Here is a 6883-nt window from a genome sequence, read left to right on the forward strand (position 1 = left end):
CTACCTGGCAGCTCACAGCGGGGCGGGGCCGAGGCCGGGGGCGGGGCTTCATGCAGCGGCGTGGGCGTGGCCTCCCCTCCAGGCTTCAAGGGCACCGCCCAAGAGCAGGGCACCCAGGAGGTTCCCAGAGCCCTCTGCCCAGGTCCACGCCTGCGTGGTGCACGCCTGTGGTGTTGTGGGGTCTTTTTCTTCCTTCTCCTCCCCAGAGTGGAATTATTATAAGGGTCTCCAGTGCTCTTGTGGAAGGTGTGGTGAGGACGCCCCATGGAAGGGGTGGGAGGAGAACTGGATGCTAGGTCTTTATTAATTTTGGTGGGAGCACAGAATTATAACCTACTGTTCCCAACACCCCTAAAGCCAACTGTTCCCAGCTACCCCTAAAGAGAAAAGATGGTTGTGTGCCTTCAGGCTTCAAAATTAACCCGTCAGATCCAGCTTTTGGGAAGTTAACAAAAGCTTTAGCTGCTTGTGATAAGAAGAGTATGCCAGGCACCATGGTGTATGCAGGTTATTTGAGCCATTCAGGAGGCCGAGGCAGGAGGACCTTTGGAGGCTGTCCTGGACAAATTAGCCCCGGTCTCAAAATTTAAAAAATACAAAGTTTTAAATTTTGTAAATATAACTCAGTGGTAGGGATCCTATGAGTTCAGTCCCCAGTATCAACAAAGAGCAACAACAAATACAAAAACTAAATAAATAAAAAGAAAAGAAAATAGGCCGGGCGTGGTGGCGCACGCTTGTAATCCCAGCGCTTGGGAGGCGGAGACAGTAGGATTGCGCTGGTTCTTAAGAGACCCTGTTTCCACATTAAAAAGTTAAAAAATAGGTCTGGGAGTGTAGCCCGTGGGAGTGTATCCTGGAGGTAGAAGGGCTTCCAGGAACCCCAGTACCACAAATAAATAAATTAAATAAATAAATATATAAATAAAATAAAATATAACTGTGTGGGTTTTATTTTCTCCATAGTGCCCCCAGAGCACTGTTTAACAACAACTCTTTCTGAATCATTACAAGTAAAGCTCAGTGTAGACCACGGTATATTTCTGACTGGTTATTCAAAGGTCACTGACTTTTCTAGTTTATATAAAGAGAAATTTTTCCAGGCTTGTTTGTTTGTTTGTTTGTATCCCAGGAGCATTCTGATTGTCCTCCCTTTTTCCTCTCTCCTCCTTCAAACAGTTATCTACTCAATGTATTGCTGTAGAGGGAAGCACCAAAGAACCAACATAGCCTGCCTAGAAAGTATGTGATGGCCCACAAATGCCCAGCAAGTAAACGTGAATTTGATCCTTGGCTCAGTTACTGTGCTAAGCTTCAGGAAACATCAAAAGCAGAGGGGAATGAGACCCGTGGAGAGCACTTCTGCCACACATCACCGGAGAACCAAACACTTTATGTTCCACCAATAAGAATTTAAATCAATCTTCAAGAATCTGATGGAAAGGATCTCATAGTAGATGTACCTCCAGTGATAGCTACTACTACTAAGTCTACAATATTTAGAGATTTCAAACATCAAAATAAAGATGAAAAGATATGTATCACACCCCAGGAGGAGAGACATCTTCAAACTAATGGCAAAGAAGAAGAAAAACCAGGTAAAACCCTACTACTGATATAAATAGATGAAGGCAGTAGCAAATGAGAATCACATAACTCAGGAATTCTTCTATGATATCAAAAGTAATATAAAAGTATATAGTATTGAAACATTTCTGAGATTGGAGGCTTTAGCGATCAAAAAGGTATAGCAGTATTTCAGAAGGTATATGGTGGGTACCTCTTAATGAAAGTCATCCGAGACTTCCGGGAAGATGGCGACCGAGAAAAGCGGGGCTTAAGAGTCCCGCTAACAACCAATCTCCATTACCACAAAAAGAGCGCCTTTCATAGCCAGAAAACACCATCACCAGAAAAACAAAAAAAAACACCAGGCTCCAGAGAGAAAGCGGACTGAGAACAGAGCTCAGGGCCACAGAGGAGACACACGAGCCCGAGGACGCGGCAGCAGCGCCATACTGCCGGTGGCAGCGGCGAACTCAATGGACGGCTACAGCAAGCCAGGTGAGCCGCTGCGGAACAGCCAGGCGGGATCTTTCGGCGCAGGGACCATCTAAAGCTCCCAGTGGCTGAGCTCAGCACACGCTGCAGGGATTCAGAGTGGAAATCAAAGCCAGAGAAGAAAAAATACGCCAGACTCATGGCCGAGGGCGTGGCAGAGGCGCCATATTGCCACCAGCGGCGGCAGCAGCAGTGAATTCACCGAGTCCAGTACAGCTACATCTGCGTACTCAAGAACAGTGAGTCAAATTGCGGGCCACAGAGGAGAAATCGCAGTATTGGGCCTCCTGGGACTTGACCCAGGAGTGGTGGTGGCAGAGATATCACACCATAGGAGAACGTGCAACCTGGCACCCCCCATAGTTTAAAGCAGCCTCTATCGACTCCCTGGGTCGGAGACTCTGTGATACAACCCAGTAAAGGAGTAGTGGGATCTGAGATAATACAGACTAGAGATCCAGAGCACCTTAAGTGAAGCCATAGTGACCCAAGGGAAGAACCCAGAGAAGGCACAAACCTCTGAAATCATGGGAAAGAGGAATAACACTGGAGTAATGAATGTGCACAACCCCACAACATCAGAACCTGATAAAACAGAAAATCAGAGATTTCTAGAAGATCAAATCAGGAAAATAACTGTAGAAATACTAGAGGTGCTTCGAAAAGAACTCAGAGAGAGCCAAAAAGAGATAAAGGATGCAATTAATGAAGTAAAGGCCTCAATTCAAAGCACAAACAACCGATTAGACCACATGGAGAACAGAATCTCGCTCTTAGAAGATGAGCAATCCAAAAATGAATGCATAGTTTCTAATCTAGAAAAAAATATCCAACAGCAGGAATCTGACATTGAAGAAATATGGGCCCATCTTAAGAGAGCTAACCTAAGAATAATTGGAATAGAGGAGGGAAAAGAAAGTGATACCAAAGGGATCAACAATCTCTTCAAGGAAGTAATAGCAGAAAATTTTCCAAATATAGAGCAAGAGGTTGATACACAGATCCAGGAAACTTATAGAACTCCCTTTAGACAGGATTGGAGAAGAGGATCCCCACGCCATATAATTGTCAAAATGACCAATGTGGAAGCCAAGCAGAGAATCTTAAAGGCAACAAAAACAAAGGGCCAACTGACATTCAGAGGCAAACCAATTAGAATCACTCCAGACTTCCCAAACCAAGTCATGAGAGCCAGAAGGGCTTGGAGTAACATATTCCAAACTCTGAAAGAAAACAACTTCCAGCCAAAAATGTCCTACCCAGCAAAACTTTCTATCAAATTAGATGGAGAAATAAGAAGCTTCCATGACAAACAGAAACTGAAGGAATTTATGTCTTCAAAACCAGCGCTAGAGAAAATACTCAAAGAGATTAACTACAAAGAAGAAATAGGTAACACTCACCAGAACCAGAGAAACAAGAGTTTCCATCCAACAGACAACTAAGATTGGTTATCTGTGGAGATTCATTATTTATGTTAGTCTTTTACCTATCTCTAAGTTGTATTGTTTGCCTTTATTTTTGTTAATTTTTAGGATTTCTAGTTGGAATATTAATATACCTTCAGATATAGCATTTGGAAATATTTTATCCAATTCTATTAGTAACTTTTAACTCTGTTTACATTGTCTTTGGATATACAATATTTTCTTTTATTTTTTAGGGAGTTTGTATATTCTTCTGTTGCCTGTGTCATTGAAATCATATCCAAGAAATCACTGCCAATTTCAATGTTGTGAGGTTTTATGACCCAGATTTTCTCCTAAAAGTTTATAGTCTTAAGATTTATATTTAGGTCTTTTATCTATTTTGAGTTAATACTTGTATATGGGATTAGGTAAAGGTCCAATTTTATTCTTTTCCATGTAATTATTATTTTTCAACAATATTTAGTTAAAAGATTATTATTTCCACCACCAAATGTTCATGGAAACCTTGTCAAAAATAACTTGACAATATAGGGAAGAATTTAGCTCTAGGCTTGTATTTAACTCCAATGGTCTATATATCTGCCTTTAGAACAGTACTACACTGTTTCAATTATTGTAGCTTTATATGGTTTGAAATCAGAAAATATATATCTGCTAGCTTTGTTCTTTTTCAAGATCGTTTTGGGTATCTAGAATTCATATTCCATATTAGGATAGATTTTTTTCTGAAAAATAAATATATAAATATATGATAGTTTCACCTAAAAAACAGAAAAAAATATGCTCTAGTAAGAAAGAAAGCAAAAAGAAATATTGAAATGCTATCTTTAAATCATCAAACACTTGGTATCAGACAAATGAAACTGTTATGTGAGATTATCATTTTTAATTTTGGATAAATTGCTATAATACTAGATGTCAACCACTAAGCCAAGCATGGGAAGGAGGGATGGGGAGAGAATGGGGTGGGGATCGGGTGGGGGCTGACTGGGCGATGTGTGCATGTATGTCTACAAAATTTTGTATCCCACTATGATGTATGAATACAGTGCACCAATAAAATAAAATTAAAAAAAAAAAAAGTCATCCAATGAACAAAAGACACGCAAAAACCACTGATGATACTCAAGAAAAAGAAACTGACTACTGGTGTTCATTGAGTTCACCCCACATTTCGGATTCAGATAACTTTGCAAAAGACAGTAAATTATCTAAGAGAAAAGAGTGGGGAAGAGTGAGGTTCATTAAAGGAATTACTACCATTGGTTACGTGTACATATGTGAATATTCCACACACCAATGTCAATCTCAGTACTCCATATAAGAGGAGAGATGGGGAGGCGAGGTGGGGGGCACCAAGTGCCATGGGCGTGAACATCCTGTTAACATGATTTACATTATGATGTGAGACTATAATGTATCAGTAAAAGTATAAAAAAATGAAAATAACAATTTTTTTAAAGTGTGGTGAGAACGCAACGCGGTGATCAAGGTTTCACTAGTTTTGAAGACAGCAAATTAGACAAAATTGGTTCTGCTGAGGGTCTTACTGAAAGTGACTCCCTTTCTAGTTCCCCTGACACAGTGAAGGAAGGTCGTCCAGTTTTCAGTGAGTTCACAGAGTGTGAAGTGCAAGAGATTGCTAGACAGGCTGGTTCCCTTTTATCTTTGTTTTCCTTCATCTAAGGAGGTTTCTCCTACATACATTTTCTGTATATATATTTTATAAAATACTTGTATTTTATGTCTATCATATATATAGTGATAGTTTGGGTCAATCATATATATTCAAATGACCAGGCAAATGCCCTGATAACTGTCCAGCCCTCACATCTTGCAGAGTTGCCAATTTCCAGTTGATAATCTGCAACTTAGTTATTTTCCAAATTAGAGGATGTATTGAAAGAAATCGGCACATGTGAAATTATCCAAATTCACACCTTCTGTGAATTTTTATCCTAACAACTTGCACAATCCTTTGTAAGCTTAGATTCATGTGAGTTTTCAAGAGGTGTGCTAGATTTCCTTTGCTATGCTAAAATGGTGTAATCCTTATCTTTTTCTCACAAGCCTTCTGGAAAGCAAGATAAGTTGGATTACAAAAAGCAATTCTGGGCCCCAAAAAAAAGAGAATTGTACACACTGTCAAACTTGAGGTGAATCACTTAGTTCCTTATCTCCACCTGGTACCAAACGTCATGGAGTGCAAACCCTGTCGTTTTCTACTTTGTTATTTCAGGACCTGGTATCTCATCTTTTGCTTGAGGCACAATCGGGAAGCCAGTCACTTGATTCCTCCTTGCAAGCATTTGCCACATCCAAATTTCTTCATTACCTTCCATTCTCATTAAAAGCAGGTGTAGTTTCATATCTGTGCTCATCATTTGCACATTTAGAATTTGCGAAGTCATCTACTTATGTGCAACCGTAACATCAAGACTTATGCTTTTGTGGTCATTCATGGAGGTGCACAGAGTGGCCAGAGATTTGCACTTCTCACCTGCACATCCCTAGGTAAGGCGGAACAAGGCAACAGAGCCTTCCTGGCTCAGGTCTTATACTATAAATAGATGTCCGTCAGCAGTCTAGTGAGTGCCATGTTTTTTTGCTTGTTTTTTTTTGTTTGAATTTTTCTGTTTTTTGTTGGTGAGTTCATGCCGCAAATGGTCCTTCAGCGTGATGCAATCCAGGACTCTGAAGGGCAAAAAGGATAGGGTATTCCTTCCTGAGAAAATATGGGTCGGGTAAGCTTTGTTCACACACAGGGTATTCTTTCTATTGGCCATGAGTAAATTAAATAAAATGTTTTTAAACATGAAATGTACATAAAATAATGGCACATATTGATTGGTTGACAAAAATTCTGTGGCTCTTCTTTCATGTGTTCTTTTCTCTTAAATGAAGGCCTCACGCCAGCCTGCTGTTTCTCCCTTGGTGAGGCACGTGATACTTTGCCTAGTGATCCAAAGGATGCTGTTTTTAACTTCAAAGACCAGTAACCTTAGTAGACTACACATTAATGTTAGCTATCTTATTTTCATTTTTATCTGCTTACAAAGTATCATTTTCATATTATATTTCACTTTTCATCTTTATTTCAAGAAAGTTTTTGTAAATCGTGTTTCAGTCTTACTGTACATTTATTTCTGGTGATATTTCAACTATGCATATTTTTAGATCACATGTAATATTATAAAGTCAGCTTACTGTTGCTGTTGATTCCAGGGCCTTTAGGACAGAAGGAAAGTGAGAGAAAAAAAAAAAAAGGATGCACATTCAAACCTGTAAAAAAAAGTTACAAAACTTTTAATTATTAAAATAAATGCTAAACATTTGAAACTAGTATCATTAAAATGAACTTCTTTTTTGATCATTAAAATTTTTCAAAACTT

This window comes from Muscardinus avellanarius (assembly GCF_963383645.1).
Source record: "Muscardinus avellanarius genome assembly, chromosome: 13".
NCBI classification, from domain to species: domain Eukaryota; kingdom Metazoa; phylum Chordata; class Mammalia; order Rodentia; family Gliridae; genus Muscardinus; species Muscardinus avellanarius.